The following is a 27,772-nucleotide window of genomic DNA, read 5'->3' on the forward strand; positions in this document are numbered from 1 at the left end:
GTAGAGATGGGGTTTCGCCATGTTGGCCAGGCTGGTCTCAAATTCCTGACCTCAGGTGATCTACCTGCCTCAGCCTCCCTGGGATTACAGGCGTGAGCCACCATGCCCGGCCTCTTTTTCTTTTTGAGACAGGGTCTCACTTTATCACGCAGGCTGGAGTGCAATGGCACAGGCTACAGCAGCGGCATGATCATGGCTCACTTCAGCCTTGACCCACCAGGCTCAAGTGGTCCTCTCACCTCAGCCTCCCCAGGTAGCTGGGACTACAGGCACATGCCACCACACCCGGCTAATTTTTGTATTTTTTGTAGAGATGGGGTTTCATCATGTTACCCAGGCTGGTCTTGAACTCCTGAGCTCAAGCGATCCACCCACCTTGGCCTCCCAAAGTGCTGGGATTACAGACATGAGCCACTGTGCCCGCCCATCAGTTGCTGTTCTTGGAGTACCATTTTGGCACTAATGCCTTCCTACACATTTGGATTCCTAGGAGACTCAGCATTTTTTTTCACTTTATGCTACTACTCGTGACAAAGAATTTAATATCAATTTGACTTATGGTGTAATTGAAATATTTTTTATTTTGTAGCACAGAGAAAGCCTATATGCCTTATGGATATTTAATATTTTAATATCTATTCTGATAATAGCATTTAAAAGGTTGCTTCAACCTCTACTAGCAGAAGGATTGTGTCAAATATTTTGCTTTTTAATTTTTTTTTACTTGTATCTTTCTGGCCTAATGGCAAACAAAACCCTCCTTTTAGCATTACTTGAGGACTAAGTAGAGAGAGGCTATTGAGAATGTAGTTAGCATGACTGGGAATTTGATGGTCTCTGGAAAAGAAAATGCCATTTCTTTTCTTTCTCTGAGTAACTAGGTTTATCTTTAGTTTAATGATTTAAGATAAATAAGTCACTGACATTAACTTGTTCAACTGTTACTCCTAAAAATAGATATCTCCCTCTTTGGTGATAGCATTGGTTAGGTTAGCATAGGTGACTTTATTATAGTGTCCGTGAAAAATAGGGCATGGTTGTGCTTTCCAATTCATTGATGAAGAACTAATTTTTTAGTGCTTTAGTGTACTGAAATGCTGTCTTTAGCGCCCTGGAATTACTTATTTAAACTGTGATAGAAGGTTGTACAAGGTATTAATTTTCTCTGCTTATAAATTATATGAATGTACATAGTCCTAGCAATATGAATATTTATCAGAAGATGTATAATGTAGAATCCAACTGCCTCATTCTTCCTGAACAGCCATGGCCAAACTTCTTGCATTAATGGAGACAGAATGAATTGCAAAGTTTGTATAAATCGAGGCTATTATGTTTATGACAATTGGCAGCTGTGGCATAAAAGGCTCATTACTATATGTAATTGACATTTTGTTGTTCCTTCTTCCTCCACTCCTTTGCCAAAAAATGGCATTGGTATTACTACCTCTCCATGTAGGAAGTAGGATCTACCTATGAGAAAGTTCAAGAGAGTAGTTAAGCAACTTCAGCTATCCCTGACCTTCTTCCACAACCCTCATGAAACTAATCCATTGCAAAATTCTGTCTTTTCTACTTCCTAAATATCTTTCAAATTATTCACCTGTTTCCATGTCCATCCTTATTTATTTTATCATCTTCGCCTACATTTTTGCAATAACTCTTCAATGGTTTTTTGTATTTACTCCTCCCCCCTCTAATCTCATTGCTTTTAGACTGATTTTTAAAAATACAATTCTAATCTTTTTGGTCCTCCGATCTAAACTCTTATTATCTTATTGCCCTTAGAATTCAGCCCCAAATCTTCAATCATTCTTTGTCTACTAAGCTCAAGCCATAATGGTCTTCCAATTCTCTGACAATGCCATTTTTTTTTCTTCAGGGTATTTGTTGTTGTTGTTGTTGTTGTTGTTGAGACGGAGTTTTGCTCTGTCGCCCAGGCTGGAGTGCAGTGGTGCCATCTTGGCTCACTGCAACCTCCGCCTCCCAGGTTCAAGCAGTTCTCTGCCTCTGCCTCCCAAGTAGCTGGGATTATAGGCACCCGCCACTATGCCTGGCTAATTTTTGTATTTTTAGTAGAGATGGGGTTTCACCATGTGGGCCAGGCTGGTCTTGAACTCCTGACCTCGTGATCCACCCACCTGGGCCTCCCAAAGTGCTGGGATTACAGGCGTAAGCCACAGCGCCCAGCCTTCTTTAGGGCTTTTGCAGAGCAGATACTTTCTGCTTGGAATGCCCTCCTCTCTCCTGTTGCTCTTCACATAACCCACTTCTACTCATACTACCAGTCTCACTTTAAATATTATTTTTTCCAAGAAGTCTTCCTCCATATCTCAGACTAGATTAGACCTCCCTTCTCTATCATTCTGTCATAAATCACCCATTTTTTCTCACATCTAGCATAGTTGTAATTATTTCTCATATATAATCATTTATTAATAATCTTACAAGACAACCTTCAGGAGGGCAATGACTGGTGCATGTTTTATTACACTGTATGCCCAGTGTTTAGGAAATTTCCTGGCAAATAGTAGGGATTCAGTAAATATTTGTCAACTGATTCTTCCCACAGCCACCACTCTTCACTTAGATATTTCAGTACTGTAAGTTCTGGGTTGTTTAACTTCCTCTGTTCAAAACCCTCCTCTTGACTGAGTGCAGTGCTCACGCCTGCAATTCCAGCACTTTCGGAGGCCAAGGCAGGAGGATTGCTTGAGGCCAGGAGTTCAAGACCAGCAACACAGTGAGACTCCAGTCTCTACAAAATAAAAATAATTTAAAAATGAGCCGGGCATTGTGGCACACACCTGTAGTCCCAGCTACTCAGGAGGCTGAGGTGGAAGGATTGCTGGAGCCCAGGAGGTCCAGGCTGCGGTGAGCCATGATTGTGCCACTGCACTCCAGCCTGGGTAACAGAGCAAGACCCTGTCTCAAACACACAAACCAAAACCCTTCAGTTGCTTCTCATCTCACTCCAAGTATGAGCCCAAGTCCTTATAATGGTCTCCAGGGCCTTACCTGATATGCCTCTGCTCTCTCCTTACCTCTCTACCATCTATTGGACTACCCAGCCCAGATCTCTTAGCTGATCCTTAGAAATGCCAAGCTTCCTTCTGCCTCAGGACCTTTGTACTTGATATTCCCTGTGCCTGGAATACCCTTGCCTTAGATATCTATCTGGTTTAATCTCTCATCTTCTTTAGGCCCTTCAGGTTATGTGACCTCAGTGAGGCCCTCTTTGACCATCTTATTTAAAATTGTAACCTCACTACATGGCATCCCTAGTCTTCTCTGCTTTACTGTTCTCCATTGTACTTATCTCTGATTGGCATTCTCTTCATAGGTATTTTCTCCAGTGTTGAGAACAGTGACTGACACATGGTGGGCCCTTAGAACTTATTTATTAGTTGAGTGAATTTAACCTGTACTCACAGAGATGCATATTTGGGACAATGAGACCTGTAGCCCAAATTATGAGGACTTAATATTTCAAGATGATTTTACAAGATGAATTAATTAAATTTATTTATATCCTGCCTTGTTCTAAAAAATATTTTAAAATGCGTATAGTATGTAGGATGGGGACATAAAGAGAATAAGACAAAGCAAATGTAATAGTATTAAAGTGGGTAAAGTTAATGTACAGAAGGTCCTGCACAGTGGCTAAAGTCATGTTATAAATTTGACTTATTAGAGAGTTAGCTTGCTCAGAAATGATTGAACTGGAATCAAGAATTTGTTCTCTGGCACAGGTCACAGATATTTGAGTCTTACATAGAAACCCAGAAAACCTATTTAACTATAAGACATTGTGCAGTTACTCTTCTAAAAAAAAACTTGCTTTCTGTATTAGGAAATTTCCTATTGGCATAAAATGTACACAGTCTGTCCATTACAAAGGCTTTGCTACATTTGAGAGATGGTAGTCACAGCTACTACCTCTGCTTATGTCATGTCCAGGACATTCCCAAGGTTGATTTAAACCTAGTAATTGGATATTTTTGAAAGCTGTGAAAAATACCAACCAGCACATCAATTACCCCAGTTTCTCCTCCTCTAATCATGAGGTAGCATGAGAGTCCAGTGGTTGTGGCTTCCTTCCTTTTGAGGTAGATAATTGGCAACTTAGAAATAGGTTATTGGCTGGGCGCAGTGACTCACACCTGTAATCCCAGCATTTTGGGAGGACAAGGCAGGCAGATCACCTGAGGTCAGGAGTTCGAGACCAGCCTGGCCAACATGGTGAAACCCTGTCTCTACTAATAATACAAAAATCAGCCAGGTGTGGTGGCACATGCCTGTAATCCCAGCTACTCGGGAGACTGAGGTGGGAGAATCTCTTGAACCCAGGAGGCGGAGGTTGCAATGAGCTGAGACCGTGCCACTGCACTCCAGTCTGGGCAACACAGTGAGACTCCGTCTCAAAAAAAAAAAAAAAAAAATGAAAAGAAAAAGAAACAGGTTCTTATGTAGTCACAACTAAACAGGGTAGGAAGATTGGGAGTTAGATGAATTAGACTTCAAGAAATTTTTCACCAATACAGTAACCAAAATAAGAGCTACTCTCTCTCTCTCTGTGCATACAATTAATAGATATTGTACAGTACATGTCTTTCTGTTCATGGTATGTATAGTTTCCTAATTCTGTCTTTTTTTTTTTTTTGTCATTTAAAACTGAGTCTGAGAATTATTGCCATGTCTGCAGGCCAGAGATAAAGCAGGGAACGTGGCGACGGACTACAGGCCTTTCAGTAAACTCTGCAGTACCTCACTAAACAAAGCTGGTATTTTTGAGGCAAAAGATAAGAATATTTAGCTAAATGGTGTTCCACTTGCAAAATGTGCTAGTTCTTATTTGATTTTTTTCTTCTTTCTTAGAAAGCTTTCTCTTTTCTATCTTTTACTTAGAGATAAATATTACATTTGAAGTCACATCTGTCCCACACCATTTTTTTCAGGGTTGAAAGAGGAAAACTAAATGAACCATAGACTTAGGGAAATAATGGAAATATGTATGTTTTTAAAAAACCATTTATGTTCCACGTATTTCAAGGAAAGGAAATGAGGAGAAACATTAAGAATACCACAGAACCATTAAAATGGACAACTCAAAGGGAAAGTATTTTACCAAAAGCATTATGTATAACATGTTGCTGATTAAATTTGTGTTGTTATATTTAATGTGTAAGTATACATTATCCTAACTAATTTAAAATATGTTTATTGAATTTGCTTTACATATTTTATTTATTTGATGGAACTTTATGTTCATTTTTTAAGAAGTCAAGTATCTCCTTGTTTTGGCATTTGATGAGTAACAGGAGAAAACCTGAGAAGAGACAAAAGTAATGCAAAGGTCACCGTATCTTCCAGCATAAGTGATGTAGAAACAGAAAGATCTTATTTTCAGTCAAAGTGGTGAAGTGGCAGAAAGAAAATATCCCCCAACTGGTTTGCTGACACTAATTTTGCCATATAGTGAGGACAAAAAAAATATGTCTAGGCGTTTAACTCATTATCTCCTAAACTATGGTACACAGAATGTCTGACACAACTGCAAGAGATTTTGTAAGCCAAAAGGGTTCTGTAATGACATGTTTGGAAAATGTTGCAGTCTTTTTTGAAAGTTTATAATGTATCTTAACACGTTCCAAACGTGTAATCACAATTCTTTTTCGCTCATAAAATCTATTAATAACCCTTGGAATCATCTTTCAGGAAATGCTGAAAATTTTGCTTCTGTTTAGGATGTAGAATGTTGCAAGAGAACATTGTTCCCATCCTAACAATGAGAAAAATCTTGATAATCCACAAAGTCATGATGCTTCTTGAGCTCATCAGAGAGTTGAGGTCACAAGGCAATCAGATGAACTGAAATTCCAAAGAGAGGCAAGCCCTTTTGAAGAGAGACAGGACACAGAAACTGTGTTACCTTTGGCAGAGCATAGGAGGAAGAGAAGGCACCGTAAAGGTAGGTAGGTAAGAAGAAAGCAGCTAAAACTGTAATGAATTCTTAAAGGCTGAATGTGGGCTAATGTAACATTTCAGAATAACGGGAAGCCCCAGTCACAAAAGGAGCCTGCACTCACTTGCAAGCTTTCTTCTGTGGGCCCTTGTGTTAGTTTCCTAGGGCTGCCAGAACGAAGTACAGCAATGTGCTGCGTAACAACATTTCAGTCAATGACCCCATCTTCATATTGCTATCTTCTCTGTATGTCTGTCTGTTTTCTCTCTCTCTCTTTTTAAAACAATTTTTAAAGATACAGTACAGTAGTGTTAACCGTATATATATTGTTGTGAAACAGATCTCTAGAACTTCTTCATCTTGCAAAACTGAAACTCCGTACCCCTTGAATAACTCACCTTTTCTCTCTTCCCCATTCTACTAGTAGCACCATTCTACTTCCCATTTCTAAGAGTTTGACTATTTTTGATACTTCACATAAGTGGAATCATGCAATATTTTTCTTTTTGTGGCTGGTTCGTTTCACTTAACACAGTGTCCTCAGAGTTCATCTGTGTTGTAGCATATGATAGGATTTCCTTCTTTTCTTTCTTTCTTTTTTTTTCAGACAGAGTTTCACTCTGTTGCCCAGGCTAGAGTGCAGTGGCACGATCTCGGCTTATTGCAACCTCCGCCTCCCCGGTTCAAGCTATTCTCCTGCCTCAGCCTCCCGAGTAGCTGGGACAGGCACCCGCCACCACGTCCAGCTAAGTTTTTGTATTTTTAGTAGAGATGGGGTTTCACTTGTCTCGAACTCCTGATCACAGGTGATCCACCTGCCTTGGCCTCCCAAAGTGCTGGGATTACAGGCGTGAGCCACCACGCCCGGCCCTATTTCCTTATTTTTTTTTTTTCTTTTTTTTCTTTTTCAGATGGAGTGTAGCTTTGTTGCCCAGGCTGGAGTGCAATGGCGCCATCTCGGCTCACTGCAACCTCCAGCCTCCCAGGTTCAAGCAATTCTTCTGCCTCAGCCTCCTGACTAGCTGGGACCACAGGTGCCTGGCATCACGCTGGCTAATTTTTGTATTTTTAGTAGAGACAGGGATTCACCATGTTGGTCAGGCTGGTCTCAAACTCCTGACCTCAAGTGATCCACCTGTCTCAGCCTCCCAAAGTGCTGGGATTACAGACATGAGCCACCACGCCTGGCCTACCTTCTTTTTTAAGGCTGAATAATATCCATTGTGTGAATATACCAAATTTTCTTTATTCATCTGTTGGTGGACATTTAGGTTGTTGGCTATTGTGACTAATACTGCAATGAACATGAGCGTGTGAATATCTCTTTGAAATCTTGTTTTGAATTCTTTTGGATATATACCCAGAAGTGGGATTGCTAGGTCATATGGTAATTCTATTTTTAATTTTTTGAGGAACTTCCCTACTGTTTTCCATAGCAGCTGCACTATTTTACATTCCCACCAACAGTGTACAGAGACTCCAGGTACTCTACATCCTTACCAACACTTGTTATTATTTTTATTTATTTATTTATTTTTAATTAATTAATTTTTTAACAGTGGTCATCCTAATAGGTATGAGGTGATACTATTCTGGTTTTAATTTCCCTTTCCCTGATGGTTATTGATGTTGAGGATCTTTTCATATGTTTGTTGGCCATTTGTATCTCTTCTTTGGAGAAATGTCTGTCAAGTTCTTTGCCCATTTTTAAATTGGATTATTTATTTTTTTTATTATTGAGTTGTAAGACTTCATTATATTAATATATTCTGGATTTTTGTCAAGTTCTCTTGAGAAACTTTTTAAGGTTGCCTTTTCACTCTTAGATTATTTCCTTTGCTGCATGTAAGTTTGTAAGTTCGCTGTAGTCCCATTTGTCTAATTTTTTCACTTGTTGCCTGTGCTTTTCATGTCAATATCCAAATAATAATTGCCAAACCCAATGTCATTAAGCTTTTCCCCTGTGTTTTCTTCCAGGAGTGTTATAGTTTCAGGTCTTACAGTTAGGCCTATGATCCATTCTGAGTTCATCTTTGTAGTCAAATTTTATAGGACCTTTGTATGGCAAGGGTCCAACTTCATTCTTTTGCATGTGGATATCCAGTTTTCCCAATGCCATTTGTTGAAGAGACTGTCCTTTTCCCATTGTGTGATCTCAGCACCCTTATCAAAGATCATTTGACCATATACATGAGGGTTCATTTTGGGGCTATTCTGTTCCATTGGACAGTATGTCTGTTTATGCCAGTACTATTCTGTTTTGATTACTAAAGTTTTGTAATATATGTTGAAGTCAGGAAGTTTGAGGCCTTCAGCTTTTTCTTCTTTCTCATGTTTTTTAAGGCTATTCAGAGCCTTTTGAGATTTCATATGAATTAAAAATTTTTGTTTTCTATTTCTGCAAAAATGTTGTTAGGATTTTGATAGGGATTGCGTGAATCTGTCGGTCACTTTAGGTAGTATGGACATTTTAATAATATCTGTAGGTCCCTCTAGGTAGTATGGACATTTTAATAATAAGTCTTGCCAGGCGTGGTGGCTTACGCCTGTAATCCCAGCACTTTGGGAGGCCAAGGCGGGTGGATTACTTGAGGTCAGGAGTTCGAGACCAGCCTGGCCAACATAATGAAACCCTGTCTCTACTAAAAATACAAAAAAAAAAAAAAAAAAATTAGCTGAGTGTGGTGGTGCACACCTGTAATCCCAGCTACTTGGGAGGCTGAAGCAGGAGAATTGCTTGAATCTGGGCGGCAGAGGTTGCAGTGAGCCGAGATCCCACTACTGCACTCCAACCTGGGTGACAGAGCGAGACTGTCTGAAAAAGTAAATAAATAAATGAACAAATAAATAATATTAAGTCTTCACTCCATGAGTATGGGATGTCTTTTCATTTATTTGTGTCTTCTTTAATTTCTTTCAGCAATGTTTTATAGTTTTCAATGTACAAGTCTTTTCCCTCCTTCTTTACATTTATTCCTAATTATTTTATTCTTTTTGATGCTATTATAAATGGGTTTGTTTTCTTAGTTTCGTTTTTCAGATTGGTCATTGTTAGTGTATAGAAACACACTGATTTTTATGTTTTGTATTCTGAATCATTGATTTTGTATTCTGCAACTTTGCTGAATTCATTAATTTTTTGTGGAATCTTTCAGTTTTTCTACATATATAATCAAGCCATCTGTGAACAGAGATAATTTTACTTCTTTCTTTCCAATTTACATGCCTTTTATTTCTTTTTCTTGTATAATTGCCCTGGCCAATACTTCCAATACTATGTTGAGTAGAAGTGGTGAAGGTGGGCATCCTTCCCTTTTTCCTGATATTAAAGGGAAAGTTTTCAGTATTTCACCATGGAGTGTGACATTGGCTGTGGACTTTTCATAAATGGCCTTTATTGTATTAAGATAATATCCTTCTATTTTTAGTTTGTTGGGTGTTTTTATCATGAAAGGATATTGAAGTTTATCATGCTTTTTCTGAATCAGTTGAGACGGTCATATGGTTTTTGGCCTTCATTGTGTTAATGTGGTATATTATATTGATTGATTTCATATGTTAAGCCATCCTTGTGTTCCGGGAATAAATCCCACTTTATCATAATGTATAATCCCTTTAATATGCTGTTGAATTCTGTTTGCTAATATTTTGTTCAGGATTTTTACATCAGTGTTCATCAGGGATATCAGTCTGTAGTTTTCCTAGAGTATCATTGTCTGCTTTTAGTATCAGGGTAGTGGTAGTTAGTTTGGAAGTGTTTTATCCTCTTCAATTTTTTGAAAGAGTTTGAGAAGGATCAGTGTTAATTCTTCTTTAAATGTGTGGTAGAATTGTCCATTGAAGGCATCTGGTCCTGGCTGTTTTTGTTGTTGTTGGGAGGTGTTTGATTACTGATTCACTCTCCTTACTAGTTACAGGTCTTTTCCAATTTTTTTTTTTTATGATTCAGTCTTGGTAGGTTGTATGTTTCTAGAAATCTATCATTTTTTCTATGTTATCCAATTTGTTTGCATATAATTATTCATAGTACTCTCTTATGATCCTTTTTATTTCTGTGGCATCAGTTGTAATGTCTTCTCTTTTGTTTTTAATTTTTGTTATTTGAATCTTCTCTATTTTTTACGTTAGTCTAGCTAAGGATTTGTCAATTTTGTTGCCTTTTTTAAAAAGACAAGTTCTTAGTTTTGCCGATTTCTTTCTATTATTTTTCTATCCTCTATTTTATTTATTTATGTTCTATTTTTTATTATTTCCTTCCTAATACTAATACTGGGTTTAGTTTATAATTTTTTTTTTAGTTCCTTGAGGTGCAAAATTAGGTTGTTGATTTCAGATCTTTCTTCTTTTTTATTGTGTGTTTACCACTAATAACTTTCTCCCTTAGTACTACTTTTGATGCATCCCATACCTTTTGGTATGTTATGCTTTTGTTTTCATTTATCCTCAAGATATTTCCTAATTTTTTGAGATTTCTTGTTTGACCAATTAGTTATTGAGCATATTGTTTATTTTACACATATTTGTGAGTTTTCCAGTTTTCCTTTTGCTGTTGATTTCTCGTTTTGTTTCCTTGTGATTGGAAAAGATGCTTGGTATGGTTTCAGTCTTCTTAAATTTGTTAAGACTTGTCATGTGGCCTAACGTGTTATCTGTCCCAGAGGATGTTCCATATGCCCTTGAGAAGAATATGTGTTCTGCTGTTGTGGAGTAGAATATTCTGTACGTCTGTTAATACCAATTGGTCGTAGGGTTGTATAAGTCATCTGTTCTCTTATTGATTATCTGCCTGGTTGTTCTATCCATTATTAAAAGTGGGGCATTGAAATCTCCTACTATTATTGTGTTACCATCTGGTTTTTCTTTCAGTCTGTCAATGTTTCCTTTATATATTTGGGTGTTCTGCTGTTACAAATATAAATACATATTTATAATTGCTATTTCTTCCTAGTGAATTGACCCTTTATTATATAATGTCCTTCTTTGTCTCTTGACAATTTTTTTTAATTTCAAGTCTCTTTTATCTGATATTAGTGTGGCCACTTATGTTCTCTTTTTTTTGAGACAGAGTCTCTCATTGTCACCCAGGCTGGAGTACAGTGGCGCGATCTTGGCTCAGTGCAACCTCTGCCTCCCGGGTTCAAGCGATTCTCCTGCCTCAGCCTCCCGAGTAGCTGGGACTACAGACATGCGCCACCATGCCCAGCTAATTTTTGTATTTTTAGTAGAGATGGGGTTTCACAATGTTGGCCAAGATGGTCTCAATCTCTTGACTTCGTGATCCGCCCACTTCGGCCTCCCAAAGTGCTGGGATTACAGGCGTGAGCCACCGCACCCGGCCACCCCTGTTCTCTTTTGGTTATCATTTGCATGGAATATCTTTTTCCATCCTTTCACTTTCAGTCTATGTGTGTTCTTATATCTAAAGTAAGTTTCTTATACATAGCTTATAGTTGGGTCTTTCTTTAAAATCCATTTTCTATGTCTTTTGATTGAGAGTTCTGTTTACATTTGAAGTAATTATTGTTAGGGAAGGACTTACTATTGCCATTTTAATATTTCTTTTCTGTATGTCTCGTAGTTCTTTTGTACCTATTTTCCTCTCTTGCTGCTTGCCTTTTTGTTCTGTTGACTTTTTGTAGAGAGAGACATGCTTTGACACCTTTCTCACTTTCTCTCGTGTATCTTCTAAAGGTATTTTCTTGGTGTTTACAATGGGGATTACATAAAACATCTTATAATTGTAACAATCTATTTTAAACTGATGTCAGCTTAATTTAAACCATGTACAAAAACTCTACTCCTTTACATATCCTCTACTTTATCAATCTCACAAATTATGTCTTTTATACTTTGTATCTCGTAATATAATTTCATAGTTGTAGTTTTTTTATGCTTTTATCTTTTAAATTCTACATGGGAATTAAAAGTGATTTATGTGCCATCATTATAGTATTACATGATTCTGTATTTACCTGTGTATTTACCTTTACAGAGAGCTTTACGTGTTTATATGCTTTCAAGTTGTTATCTACTATCCTTTTATTTCAACCCGAGGGACTTCCTTTCGCATTTCTTGTAAGGCAGCTCTAGTGCTGAACTCCTTCAGCTTTTGATGATCTGGAAAGGTCTATTTTTTTCCTTCATTAAAATTTTTGAAATTGTATATATTTATTTTTATAATTTCAACTTTTATTTTAGATTTAGAGGATATATGTGCAGGTTTGTTACATGGGTATATTGCATGATGCTATGGTTTGGGATACAGTTGATCCTGTCACCCAGGTAGTGAGCATAGTACCCAATAGTTAGTGTTTCAACTCTTGTCTCCCTTCCTCCCCTTCCTCTCCCGTCTGCTAGTCCCCAGTGTCTACTGTTGCCATCTTTATGTCTATGTGTACCCAATGTTTAGCTTCCACTTATAAGTGAGAACATGTAGTATTTGGTTTTCTATCCTTGTGTTAATTCTCTTAGCATAATGGCCTCAAGCTGCATTCATGTTGCTGCAAAGAACATGATTTCATCCTTTTTTTATGACTGCATAGCATTTCATGGTATACATATATCAAATTTTCTTTATCCAATCCACCATTGATGGGCACCTAGGTTGATTTCATGTCTTTGATATTGTGAATAGTGCTGTGATGTACATGAGTGCATGTGTCTTTTTGGTATAACAATTTATTTTCTTTTGGATGTATACCCAGAAATGGAATTGCTAGGTTGAATGGTAGTTCTGTTTTAAGTTCTTTGAGAAATCTCCAAACTGCTTTCCACAGTGGCTGAACTAATCAACATTCCCACCAACAGTGCATAAGCATTCTCTTTTCTCCACAGCCTTATTAGCATCTGTTGTCTTTTGACTTTTTTGTAATAGTCATTCTGACTGGTGTGAGATGATATCTCATTGTGGTTTTGATTTGCATTTCTCTGATGATTAGTGATGGTAAGCTTTTTTCATGTTTGTTGGGCTGCATGTATGTCTTGTTTTGAGAAGTGTCTGTTCAAAGTTCCTTTGCACACTTTTAATGGGGTTATTTGACTTTTGCTTGTTGAATTCTTTAAGTTCCTTATAGATTCTGGATATTAGACCTTTTGGTGGTTGAATAGTTTGTGAATATTTTCTCCCATTCTGTAGGTTGTCTTTTTACTCTGTTGATAGTTTCATTTGCTGTACAGAAGCTCTTTAGTTCAATTAGGTTCCACTTGTCAATTTTTGTTTTTGTTGCAATTGGTTTTGAGGACTTAATAATACATGCTTTACCAAGGCTAATGCCCAGAATAGTGTTTCCTAGGTTTTCTTCTAGGATTATTACAGTTTGAGGTCTTATTTAAACTCCTTCAGTTTTGAAGGACAGTTTTGCTGGCTGTAGTATTTCTGATTGGCAGTTTTTTCTTTTAGCAGTTTGAATGTATCATACCACTCTCTCGTCTGCAGTGTTTCTCCTGAGAAATCCAATAATAATCTCATGCGAGTTCTCTTGTATGTGACAAGTCACTTTTCTCTTGCTGCTTTCAAGATTCTTTGTGTCTGGCTTTTGATAGTTCGGTTACAATGTGTCTCTGTGGGCCTCTTTGGATTCATCCTAGTTGGAGTCCTTTCAGCTTGTTCAATTTAGATTTCCATTTCTTTCTTCATGTTTGGGACATTTTCAGCCATTATTTTTTCAAATAACCTCTCTGTCCCTTTCTCTCTCTCTCTCCTTCTTTTGATAATCCAGTTAATGCATATATTGGTCAACTAGATGGTGTTCCACAAGTCCCTTAGGCATTCTTCACTTTTCTTCATTCTTTTTACTTTTTGTTGAATTATCAAGCAGGAGCTTGATAATTCTTAATGGGTTTGCTGATTTTGTCTTCTGTTTGATCAAGTTTGCTGTTGAATCTGCTTAGTGTAATTTTTAATTCAGTTTTATATTCTTCAGCTCTATAATTTCCATTTGGTGCACCACCCACCCCCCCTCCGCCCCACCCCGAGATGCAGTCTTACTCTGTCGCCCAGAGCTGTAGTGCAATGGTGTGATCTCGGCTCCCTGCAACCTCCGCCTCCCAGGTTAAAGCAATTCTCCTGCCTCTGCTGCCCAAGTAGCTGGGATTACAGGCGCATGCCACCACACCCAGCTAATTTTTGTATTTTTAGTAGAGATGGGGTTTCACCATGTTGGCCAGGCTGGTCTTGAACTCCTGACCTTGTGATCTGCCCGCCTCGGCCTCCCAAAGTGCTGGGATTACAGGCATGAGCCACCACACCCAGCCTTTAAAATAGTTTTTATCTGTTTGTTGGTATTTTCATTTTGTTCATGTATCATTTTCCTGACTTCCTTTATTTGTCTATCTGTCCTCTTGTAGTGCATTGAGTTTCTTTAAGACAACTATTTTGAGTTCTTTGTCTGGTGATTCATAGACTTTCATTTCTTTGGGGTCTTTTTTTTTTTTTTTTTTTGAGACTTATTTTGTTCCCTTGGTTGGGCCCTTGTTTCTTTGTATTCTTGATTATTTTTTGCTGGGATTTGCACATTTTTAAAAAACAGCCACGGTCCCAGTCTTCTGGACTGGCTTCATACAGGGAGGAAGAGACATTAAGATTCTCTTCAGCCCAGCTAAAGTCTTAGGGCCTCTCAAACCTTTAATGGGGTTGTATCTCTTCTGAACTGTGCCTGTAATTTCCCAATTACAGAGGTTTGCTGGTTTCTTTTTTAGGCACTTGCTCCCTCTGGTGTCTTTCCATGGTATTGCTGGTTTTCTGGTGTTCCTACAAGCTGCCTAGGTCTCTTTTGTTCTCAGCAGTTCCCAGGCGTGCAAAAGTTGCCAGTTCTGTCGGCATTCCAAGTCAGGCAAGACAGAAAGCCATCTCTTAGGCAGTCTCCAGAAAAGCTGAAAGGTTGGATATACTTTCTACTCTTCTCTTTTCTTCATGAGAGAAAGGCCATGAGTTGGGCATTTTCTCCCAATAACACTGAGTTCTGTTGTCTTCTGTCTGCTGTGCTGCAGGTTCTCAGGTGCTGCAGCTAGCTGCTGAACTCTCCGCTGTTCTCAGTGGACCCCAAGCATCCAAAGTATTCTGGTTCTGTCAGTGTTCCACATCAAGCTGGACAGTAACCATTCCCTTGGGCACTTCCCTAAAAAGCTAGAACTTTGGATGCACATTCTATCCTTTTCTTTCCCTTCTGATGAGAAGATGCAAGTTTGGCATTTACTTGCAATTATGTAGGGCTGGACTGGCTTGGGGAAGGCCTATTATGGGTGAAATGCATTAGCTTTTCTTGCCTGTTTCAGTGTGGCTGCTCTTGGCTTTGAGCTTGCCTGGGATACTGTGACTTTTTAACTGGTTTCTGGAGTTCTCATAAAGTCTTTTTGGGCCATATGTTGTTGTTAAGTCAGTATCTCTGTGGGGGAATGAGGTCTGGGGATTCCTATTCCACCGTGTTTTCTCTTCTTATAAGGATGCCAGTCATGTTGGATTAGGGCCCCACGCTATTCCAGTGTGATGTCATCTTAACTTGATTATATCTGCAAAGAGCCTATTTCCAAATAAGGTCACATTCACAGGTGCCAGGGGTTAGGGCTTTAACTTATCTTTTAGGGGTACATAACTGAACCTACAATAGCTTCCACCACTGCTTATAAAAAGATTGAGGCTGGATGCTCACTCTGTAATCCCAGCACTTTGGGAGGCCACAAGGAGGTGGGTGGATTGCTTCAGCCCAGGAGTTTAAGACCAGCCTGGGCAACATGGTGAAACCCTGCCTCTACAAAAAGAAAAAAAAAAATTAGCTGGGTGTGGTGCCACATGCCTGTAGTTCCAGCTACTCTGGAGGCTGGGAGGTGCGAGGGTCGCTTGAGCCCAAGAGGTCAAGGCTGCAGTGAGCAGAGATCACACCACTGCACTCCAGCCTGGTGACAAAGCGAGACCTTCTCTCACAAAAAAAAAAAAAAAAAAAGAAAGAAAAAACAAAAAACAAAAAGATTGAGGGCAAGACAGCAGACTGAAGAGAGCCACTCTTTAGCAATACACAATTACATACCCTGCCTAAATTATCAGCTATTCTCTCATATGAAGCAAAAACTTTAAGTGAAAGGAAACCCTTTTGTCCTCAGTCCAGGCAAAGATTCACTGATTATGGGGGCACGGTAGAAGCAAAACTGCCTGCCCTTAGGGAAGGCACAGAACATTCTCCAGCAGTAGCTGCTACTATTTTGTATTTAGTGTGATCCGTGGGATACTGGAGGGTTTTTGTTTTGTTTTGTTTTTACAGTGTTCCTCCACAGATATAAGGCAAAATTTCATTGCCAAGAGGTTGGGGTAGGGGCACAGAAAGCCACATACCCGAGGCCTAGGTACACAGGGCCTAGCTAACATTGAGATATCAAGAGAACAATGAGTTCTGTTAATAGACTGGAGTTAAAAACAGCTGTAGCCTACTGCTGAGGGAGGGACAAGGATGGAGAGAGAGAACCCCCTCTATGGCACAGATATGCAGTGACTGCCGAAAGCTGAGATTGGAGCGGGAACACTGAGTAAAATCCCTTGAACACTGTAGACTCCACATGAAGCACAAGATAGTAGCTGCCCACTGCTAGAGGAAGGTGCACAGAAGGTAACTATAGCAACAGGGAAACAACACCTCAACCACTGAGTAGATTCTCTCTCTTTGGAATTTGTTTACCTGGTTGCCTGACAGAATAGGCATCTCCATTTCCAGGAATAACTATTCTTTCCTTCAGTTTATACCGTTATTCTATGGACAATATTTGGAATTCTATAAAAAATTATGAAATATATGAAAAAAAAACCACAACCATTTTCAAGAGATAAAGCAATCAACAGACCCAGACCCAGAGATGACTCAGATGTTGGAAATACCAGATGAGGACTTTAATTATGATTGATATATTACAGGAACAAGTAGAAAAAGTAGGCCTCATGCATGAACAGTTGGGGAATTTCAGCAGAGAAATGTAAACTCTAAAAAGAGTCATATGGACACACTAAAATAAAAAAAACATGATATCTGAGATGAAGAACTCTTTTGACAGGCATTTCAACAGACTGGAAAGAGGTGAGGAATGAATAAATAAATTTGAAGGCAGATCCATAGAATTTATTCAAACTGAAGCACAAAGAGAAAAAAAGAATGATATGGAAAGGGAAAAAAAGAGATATGAGAAAGAAATGAAAATAACATGATATAACTCTTCAACTATCCATTTATTCCTGTGATAGGCAGAGGAGTCAATACCTGCCACTATGCTATCATTGCCATTTTTCTTTGTTCAATTCTGTATTCCTTAGTGCTTCTCTGTTCTTGCTGTTTTCTGCTTTCAATATTCACAGTGATAAGCAAAGGTTGTACTCACATTCCAGAACACATCCAGGCTCTATGGTGGAACTTAAGACAACTTTGCAGAAGTTGAGTCAGAAGTCACTTTGAATTAAACTATTTTGTGTTTCTCTAAATTATATGTCTCTAAAGCACTCAACAAGTGGTATGTTGATTTTCTTTTATTATAGAATGAGTTTCCTAGGAATATTCCTACTCCAAGTCATAGTAGCCTTTGTTTCCTCCTTTCTTTGTTAATCCTGTGTATTAGTTCATTTTCATGCTGCTAATAAAGACATACCTAAGACTGGGAAGAAAAAGAGGTTTAATTGGACTTACAGTTCCACATGGCTGGGGAGACCTCAGAATCATGGCGGAAGGCAAAAGGCACTTCTTACATGGTGGCGGCAAGAGAAAATGAAGAAGAAGCAAAAGTGAAAACCCCTGATAAACCCATCAGATCTCATAAGAGATTATTCACTATCATGAGAATAGCATGGGAAAGACCAGCCCCCCATGATTCAATTACCTCCCCCTGGGTCCCTCCCACAATGCGTGGGAATTCTGGGAGATACAATTGAAGTTGAGATTTGAATGGAGACACAGCCAAACCATATCATCCTGCAATCTCATGTGTCTACCATAAGCCCCAACCCAGAATCACCTTTACTTATTTTCTTGGCAGCCTGGGGAGGTCCTCAGGCTCATCAAGGTTCCCTGATGTCTCAGAGTCCCCCAAATTGGTATGTAGACCTTTAGTTATTGTCTAGACTCCCCTCGCCTTCTCATTTGGCTATTTTGAAAGAACTACATTTTTGGTTGAAAGCGAAGTGGGCAGATACTTAGGCACATGTTTTAGAAAATATGGTAGTCTTTCATGCTTACCCAAGTAATCAAAAATGTTCATTGCATTACTGTTTTAAAAGAAAAAAAAAGGAAACAGCCTACACAGTCATCAAAAGGAAAGTGAATGAATGAGCTTTGCTGGACTATTCATTCATTGGAATAAAATTTAACAATGAATTATAGGGCTTCACGTATCAACATAGATCAGTCTCAAAAATCATGTTGAATATAAGTTGTGAAACTTATTGGCCTTGTAAGAGCCTAAATGTTATTTAGAAAGGCATTGGGTAAATAGCCACTGTGTCTTTGGTATCATGAGTGATTTCAGGAAACTGGGGAAACAGTGGGATTTTTGAATTCCATTTTTCCACGTGAAGAGGAACTCCTTCCTCTACTGGGTATTCTGAAAACTGACTAACCTTTGCCCCAGGCTGCAAGCCAAGGAGAAGTATTTACTTGTATAGCTACCTCCTCCAGTCAGGTCACATGACCCTCCAGAATTACTGCTGCTTTTCACTCTCCAAGATGCAGACAGAAGATAGAAGCTCGGGTATCAGTTCCAATTTTGTTTCTTTGGCTGTGCTGTTATGAGTCTATCCATGCATGTGTGTTTCAAGGGTCACGCAGAGAGATGCTTGGACAGAAATTGGGGATTACCCCTCTGGCTCTGTCTCAGCAGGATTCTGTTGGGGATTTTAATGTTTTGAGGGGCAGGAAGGATTCATATTATCTTGGCAGAGAGTTATCCAGTGAAGAAGTATTTGGGGTTATACAATGCAGAGATTTCCCACTTTGTGCTGCCCTAGGAAGGGGATTAAATGCAATCAGGGCACTTCTAAACAAATTAACATTTATCAAGTAATTATATATGAGATATCAATTGTGGAAATATAGTATGCTGAAATCAAAATCATCTTGATGCAAATAGATTACATAATTATATGCAAACTATCAGTGTGGGATGATATTTTGAATAAAGTAGAAATAGATAATAAAGTTCTCTAATGAAAATGCCTGACAGTTTATAAAGCAGCATGATTATTAGAAGGCCTATCCCCTGTTGATAGCCACTGAGAAAAAGTACATTTGAAAGTATGTTAGATGAATATAAAATTCTAACAGTACATATGGACATACTTTCTGAATTTCATAATAAAAATAATAAAGAAATAGAAAATTAGAAAAATAGCTAAGGCAGGCAGATCATCTGAGTCCAGAAGTTCAAGACCAGCCTACTCAACATGGCAAAACCCTGTCTTTACTAAAAGTACAAAAATTAGCCAGGCGTGGTGGTGTGTGCCTGTAGTTTCAGCTCTCAGGAGGCTGAGGCAGGAGAATCACTTGAACCCAGGAGGTGGAGGTTGCAGTGAGCTGATATCGCACCTTTGCACTCCAGCCTGAGAGACAGAGTGAGACTCCATCTCAAAAAAAAAAAAAAAAGGGAAAATGTAGAATAAAATTTCAGAAGCATTTCATATTTTCACAAAAATGAACAATAGTACAAGTTTTTTTTTTTTTTTTTTTTGAAATGGAGTCGCACTCTTTCATCCAGGCTGGAGTGCAGTGGCGTGATCTCGGCTCACTGCAACCTTTGCCTCTTGGGTTCAAGCGATTCTCCTGCCTCAGCCTTCTGAGTAGCTGGGACTACAGGTGCTCGCCACCATGCCCAGCTAATTTTTTGTATTTTTAGCAGAGACGGAGTTTCGCTGTGTTAGCCAGGATGGTCTCGATGTCTTGACCTCGTGATCTGCCCGCCTCAGCCTCCCAAAGTGCTGGGATTACAGGCATGAGCCACTGCACCCTGCCAATAGTACAATTTTTATTTGGAGAGGTAAACACCAAATTCAGAATAGTGATTAAAGTATTAGGGAGGAGAATATGAACTTGGAAAATTACAGTTTCCTTTCCAAGTTTGAAAAGTAAAAATTTTGGAAAATATCTGATACAGACATGAAAGACATGAAGTAGTGGTGAAAAAAAAAAAAAAGAAGGGTGAATTATTGTGAAGTTAATGATAGATTAGAATTGGGAAGCTCTTTGGACCCTTTGGTAACCCAGAAACTGGCTACCTTCTCTACTTGTCTCTCACGGCCTCTGCACTCTAACCAAGGAGGAATGACCTTACTGAGTTTGTTAATCCCTATCTGATGGGGAATGCTGCTCTGGCAATGCCTCTGTTTTGGGCATGGATCCCTGGGGTTTAGGGCAGCAGAATGTGTTGCCAAGAAACAATGTTTCTCAGAAGTGGAGTGCAAGATTTTCTAAGAGATCCAGATTCAGTCCTTGACCTACTGCAGTTTGCCCCTCCTCTGCACGCTGTGCACTTCTGTTGCTGTATTACCAGCTGACATTGTGAATCCTACATTTCTGCCTCTCTTCCTAGGCTATTGGTTATTCAAGCACTCATTCTTTGGCACATAGAGGGTGCTTAATAAATGTGGAATAAATGCAAGTGAGTGCTCCCTTGTAAGACATGGAATAAAAGTGGTAAAAAAAAATTGATTATACCGCAATACATGAAATATGTGGCTAAATGAGAATTTATTTGTTTTATTTAGAAACAAGTTCTCGTTCTGACTGGGGGCAGTGGCTCACGCCTGTAATCCTAGCCCTTTGCGAGGCCGAGGTGGGTGGATCACTTGAGGTCAGAAGTTTGAGACCAGCCTGGCCAACATGTTGAAACCCCATCTCTACTAAAAATACAAAAATTAGCTGGGCATCGTGGTGTATGCCTGTAATCCCAGCTACTCAGGAGGCTGAGGCGGGAGAATTGCTTGAACCCAGGAGGCGGAGGTTGCAGTGAGCCGAGATCACACCACTGCATTCCAGCCTGGGCGAGAGCAACTCCACGTCTCAAAAAAGAAAAGTAAAAAAAAAGAAACAAGATCCCACTCTGTCACCCAAGCTGGAGTGCAGTGCTGCAATCATGTTAATAGCTCATTGTAACCTAGAACTTCAGGGCTCAGGTGACCCTCCTGCCTCAAGTGATCCTCCTGCCTCAGCCTCCCAAGTAGCTAGGACTACAGGCACACACCACCACATCCAGCTAATTTTAAAACATTTTTTTGTAGAGATGGGGTCTCATATTCTTGCCCAGGCTGGTCTCAAACTCCTGGCCTCAAGAGATCCTCCCACCTCGGCCTCCCATAGCACTTGGATTACAAGTGTGAACCACCACACCTGGCCACAATTTTTAAAAAATAACTGATACATGTTGGCCAGGTGCGGTGGCTCATGCCTGTAATCCCAGCACTTTGGGAGGCTGAGGCAGGCGCATCACGAAGTCAGGAGTTTGAGACCAGCCTGACCAACAAGGTGAAACCCAGTCTCTAAGAATACAAAAAAATTAGCCAGGTGTGGTGGCATGCACTTGTAATCCCAGCTAATCGTGAGGCTGAGGCGGGAGAATTGCTTGAACCTGGGAGGCGGAGGTTGCAGTGAGCTGAGATCGCACCACTGCACTCCAGCCTGGGTGACAGAGCAAGACTCCAACTCAAAAAAGAAAAAAAAACAACTATAAATATATTACACATAGAACAATGGTCCTCAAACTTTAGTATGCATCAGAACTACCCTAGAGGAGTAACTTAACAAAAAGGGAACGGAATGTATGTGTGTATGTCTTAACAAAAACAGATTGCTGGGTTCTACCCTAGAGTTTCTGATTCAGTAGGTCTGATTGGGGTCTGAGAATCTGCATTTCTAAGAAGCTTCCAGGTGATGCTGATACTGCTGGTGCAGCGACCATTAATTGAGAACGACTGCATTAGAAAAATCATGGGAAAAAATATGGAAATACATAATGAAAATAACAAAATCAAATATCCCTTTCCTCCAAGTATCATTCCTTTGGGAATGGCTTCCAAAGAAATCCAAAACAAGCAAATTGTTTCACTATAACACTTAACAAATTTTGTTAGTGTACCCTATTGCAAATGGGATATTAACCACCTTTACTTTCAGGGACCTAATCTGCAAAATGAGGATAACAGTGTATCTTTTAACTAGAAATATCTCACAGGGTTGTGAGGATTAAATTATCAAGTGTTCAGAACAGTGGATTAATATATATTGCTATTATTATATTAATATTTTTGGCTAAGATACATCAAAACTAACCACAGAAAAGTGAGAAAGAGGGAAGTTCTGAATAGGAGATATTAATTTGTGAGTCATTAAGATATAGAAGATCAATTAGAGAAAGCCCTGAACAGAAAGGCAATATATTTTTGCTTACTTATAAAAATGAAATTGTATCTTAGAGGGCAAAGTGCTTCTTGATTTTGCATTTGAGAGTTTACTGTTTGATAGATAACTTCACAGAAAAACCTTTGCATTGAAAAAAAATTATTTTATTGGAATTTTTTGGTTACAAATATATTTGAGCTAAAATATGTAAAAAATAAAAGAAGAGATGTTCTTGAAATTCCACTCCCCACCTCCTGGGATGCCAACATTTTTATTAATATCCTTTCAGACATCTCTCTATATTGCAATAACTTTTAAAGAAAGTGTTTGGGAAAGTAAAGGTTAGGAAATAGTTACAAATTCTTTATGTTAAATATTTTATTAATATCCAAAATAGCATCATCAAAAGTTCTTTTTTGGCTGGGTGGGGTGGCTCACACCATTAATCCCAACACTTTGGAAGGCTGAGGTGTGCGAGTCACTTGAGCCCAGGAGTTCAAGACCAGGCTGGGCAACATGGCGAAACCCCGTCTCTACAAAAAATACAAAAATTAGCTGGGTGTGGTGGCACATGCCTATAGTCCCAGCTACTTGGGAGGCTGAGGCAGGAGGTTCACTTAAGCCTGGGAGGTGGAGGTTGCAGTGAGCCAATATCACACCATTGCACTCCAGCCTGGGTGACAGACCTGTCTCAAAAAAGGAAAAAACAGTTTTTTTGTTTTGCTGACTAGATGGGAGTAGGGAGGTAGAAATGGAAGAGAGAAGTCCTTGGGAAAAAGCAATTTGATTATCTAGTCTTTTCTCTCCCTCTGTCCCCAACCACAACAATTTAATTCCAGTTTTATTTTAAAAATCAAGATTGAGGTTATATGTGGCGTTAGTATCCCATCCTAAATTGGAGACAATAGGGATAGGAAACATTGTGAGCTTGGGCAGGAAGGACGATGACTGGGTTTTTAATTTGATCCTGTAATTATGATGATGTCATGTTAATAGTTTAAACATTCTTGTTAAAAGACTTGTAATATTGAAAATATTCCAGCCACTGTTATAAAATAGTGTATTGAAATATTCTAGGAAAAATATTAAAAAGCAGTGCTTCCTTTGCTGGATCTCCCTGATACTCCACTCTTTCTCCATTCACTCTTGTGTGCCCTTCATGTCAACTTCTGAAACACCACTATGTTCTGTAGAAACTCAGATTATGAAATCTGAGTTACGTTTTTTCAGCCCTGAAAACAGCTTTGGAGAGGAAGCTAGATGACTAGGCTAAAATTCCAGGGCAATCTTTATTGTTCTTTCGCCTTCTGAAAATGGGGGAGAGAAGTGCCAAGGGTGAAACTAGAGGTGTGGCCAGATCGGGGAAATATTTTGTTTCTGCTCTAAATTGTCCTTCCTGTTGCCTATGACTGGAATGATCTTCAGTGGTTTAGGGTTAGTTTCATACTTGGCTCATACTGGAAAGGAAAGGTTTCCTGAAGCCTTTTCATAGTTAATCTGAAGTGATTTCTGTCAGTGAAAATAGGTATCTTAGAAATTCTAAAGTAAAACAAAAATGATAAATGCTTTATATTATCTAGACTTTTAGGTAGTTATACTAAGGTCACAGGAATTACGTATGGACTCAGATTCTAACTTTAGCATGATATGTTAAATGTCTGACAGACTTGAAAATAGACCTGTCTTTGAATAACTTGAAGCTATATCAAGAGTAAATTTCTTGAAGTGGGTAAACATGTGAAGTTTTCTATGTATAATTGACCCTACATCTTGATAGTGTCAAATATATTTAAACTTGATCTCTTCTTAAATGGCCTAAGTGGGGAAGGGAAACCTTTCATTTTGTGTAAAGTTTATTGATTCATCTGTGGTGTAACATTCAAGTTCAAGGTATTGAGACAGATACTACTTGGCATACCATTCTAATGCCACTTACGAAAGTAGTTTCTATTTGAAAGTTCCAAATAGATACTCCAGAACTGACAGGGGAATTCCAGCAAGGTCATTCACCCATTAAAACTTCAAAGAAAAAAAAAAAAGCAAAGGAAAAAAATTGCCTTTGTGTAAACATTAACCTATCTGCTTTTAAGTGGTTCTTTTTGTTTAATTTTTTTAATATTAAAGGGAGAGTTCAAACTGGTTTTTTAAATATTTCAAATCACAAATAATAAATTTAATTAATTTAGAAGTTAAGTTTATACCTTTGTGGTTTGTTATATCTCTTCTGGGTTGGCAAAATATCCAATGCTTTAAAAAAAATGGCTTCCCATTGTGCAGCCCACAAAATACAAGAGACAGAGTACAGGCAGGAAGGAATTCTTAAAGCATCTGTGGTATGTTATCCTTGGTAGTTATATCAGTTGAAACATACCAAGTTCTTGCTCTTGAAGCTTTATAAACCTGCCTGACAGACAGTCATTTGACTAAGCAAACATTGCTGGATATACATGATGAATTAAAGTATTGTCATTCTGTAAATGTCTTTTGTGAGGTGTAGATACACAGTGAAATGTTGACTGTTTAGAAAATAGCAAGAGCAGTTATTCATCCCTAGGCTGGCAGTTTATTCAGTCCTGAATCTTGAAATTCATATTTCATTTAATGTTAAAATTCTCACATATGGTGCCTCATAAAATGATAGCACATTGAATTTAGTTTTAATTTTAATTATGTTGGTAGCTTTCAAATCTTTTTTGTTGGAGTTGTGTGAGTCTGTAGGGGCTTCTGTGAAAGTTTCTATATAATTTATGCTTTCAGTCCCTCCTGTTCCACAGACTCATACTGCTGCAGAGATGGCAGATACATTCATTATCTACTTCGGACAAAATAGAGCTTTTAAAAAATGTTTATTAAATGTTGAGTAGCTACAAAATATTTATAAAACATCTGTAAGGCTTATGGAATAACTATACAGCGAACATTTGTGTACCTACAGCCCAGTTTAAGAAAGCAATATTACCATTACTTCTAGTGTCTCCTGTGGGCTCATTCCTGATTCTATACTTTTCTTGTACCCTCAGAAGTAACCAGAGTTTTAAATTTTGTGTTAATAATTCTCTTGCGGTTCTCAGTGGTTTTATCACATTTCTATATATCCCTAAACAGTATATTGATTAGTTTTTCATGTTTTTGAACTTTATAAAAATGAAATCCTATTGTATGTCTTTTTCTGGGACATGCCTTTTTTTTAAAAAAAAAATCTACATTATAGCCTTAGATTTATCCATGTCAACGCTTATATCATTCCTCATTAGTTTTCACTGCTGTATAATGTAGCATTGTAGGAGTATTACAGAATTTCCTAGCAGATGAGTTGATTGGTGAACATTGTGATGTTTCAGTTGTTAGTTATTACAAACATTGCACCTAAGTATACATATATTCCTGTGTTTGTATCTACCGCATATATGCAATCATTTCTCCATCAATGTTCCCTAACCTTTTTTGTGTCACGGCACACATAGAAAATGATAGATGATATGTGTGCAATACACCAGGTTAAAGAAGTAAAGCTATGTCCTGCCCTCGGGGCTTCTGCTGAACTAGAGAGCTGAGTTCCATATCTGGGCACACCTGTCACCCATTCATTGCATACTAGGGTGCCTTGGCACACCAGTTGGGAAGCTCTGCTAGTGTGTGTGCCTGGGAGTAGAATTGCTGGTTATAGGTGAATGCTTCTTCAGTCCTTCTAGGCTAGATACCAAATTGCATGGTGGTATTAATTATTTCACTTAACTGACATCTAAAGTGTTTGTATCAATTCACGTTCTCTAAATATATTTAAATCAACAAGATTTGAGAATTCTACCAACCTCCTAATTATGAATGTTAAGTAGGAAAAGAAATAATTATTCCCTAAGATATCAATTAAGATTTGCTTTCTCGAAACATGATAATGTCAAAATTCTTTGACAATGTGACAGCAGAGAGTTGTAGGTAGTAGGCAATGTTAAAAAGTGACAACATGCCCCGTAGTTGTTATTAATTGTGAAAGCCACAGCTTAAGCGAAATGAATTACTTATGAGAGCTGTAATTCTGTCTTCCAAGTTGGGTTTGCATTGGCTTTTTGTTTCTTAGCCTCAGGGACTGTTTTCAGATAATGTATACAAGATGGAGTAATGAAAACTATTTGCTATGTAAGTAACTTTTTTTTTTTTTTTTGAGAAGGAGTCTTGCTCTGTTGCCCAGGCTGGAGTGGAGTGGCGCGATCTCAGCTCACTGCAACCTCCACCTCCCGGATTCAAGCAATTCTCCTGCCTCAGCCTCCCGAGTAGCTGGGATTACAGGCGCCCGCCACCACGCCCAGCTAATTTTTGTATTTTTAGTAGAGATAAGGTCTCACCATGTTGGCCAGGCTGGTCTCAAACTCCTGACCTCAGGTGATCCACCCACCTCAGCCTCCCAAAGTACTGGGATTACAGGCATGAGCCATTGTGCCCGGCCTAAGTAAGTGACTTTTAGTGTAGAAAGGCAAACCTTAAGAAACGAGCTAGTTTATCTTGACTACTCTTAAAATTGGTTTTCTTTTAAACAGTAGAGATCTCAATCAGAATTACATTAGGTTAATAAATGATAATAATTTCTCCATTCAAATGACATCAGACTAGATGATTGATTTTAGAAAAATTACAACCTGACATAGGTTTCCCATGGCATTTTCAAGAAGCTTCTGGACATTACCTCCACAGTTACCATTCTAATGGCTTGCTCATATACAAATTTAAAAGAAATTTTTACTTGGTGGGAGTATTACCTTCCGGCTTGCAGGCTGAGGATATTTTAAATTAGATGGAAAATATGAGAGCAAAGATTTCAAACTCATGCTTACCCTGGTTTATGAAAACCTAATGCCAAATTTGTATTTTAATTTATTTGGCAGAGAATTACAGATTAAAACTGCGTTTTCATTTTACTGGTATACTGTGTACTACACTTAAGTCAGGGTCTCAGTTATTTTTATATAAATTAGGATTGGAAGCATAGTACCAATTCTGGAATTAACACCTATAGTATGTGACAGTAGTGCATGTGTGTGTGCGTGCATATATACATGCATGTATATATACATATGTGTGTATATATTATATATATGTGTGCACACACATATACACATGTGTATATTATATATATGCACACACAGATATGCACATACCATGCACTCGTGTTTTACATATGTATGTGTGTGTATAGTATTGATTGAGGCTCAATGCATATTTAACACTATCAAATAGCATTGATTAAGCATCTGGATATAGTCAGTTCTGTAACTTCACTCTCAGCATGTAGCTAAGCTCTAGCTACAGACATATAGGATACATAATAAATGAGACTCATAGCAAAATAGTGGTAAATATGAACGATACATTCAAGATTTTTTTCATTATTTTTCTCCTTTGAATACAAAGTGTTTATTGTGATTTGCCACATGTGGCCATATTCTTATTTTTTTATTAT

At 38.4% G+C, this 27,772-nt stretch overlaps 1 protein-coding gene across 3 annotated transcripts in view; it reads left to right on the forward strand.

Moving 5' to 3' along the window:
* The window catches only part of MAP3K13 (mitogen-activated protein kinase kinase kinase 13), a 201,166-nt gene that overhangs the window by 10,348 nt on the left and 163,046 nt on the right, over positions 1-27,772 (forward strand). The gene's annotated exons all lie outside the window — the stretch shown is intronic.

The sequence above is a fragment of the Pan troglodytes genome, chromosome 2, assembly GCF_028858775.2.
Source record: "Pan troglodytes isolate AG18354 chromosome 2, NHGRI_mPanTro3-v2.0_pri, whole genome shotgun sequence".
NCBI lineage: Eukaryota > Metazoa > Chordata > Mammalia > Primates > Hominidae > Pan > Pan troglodytes.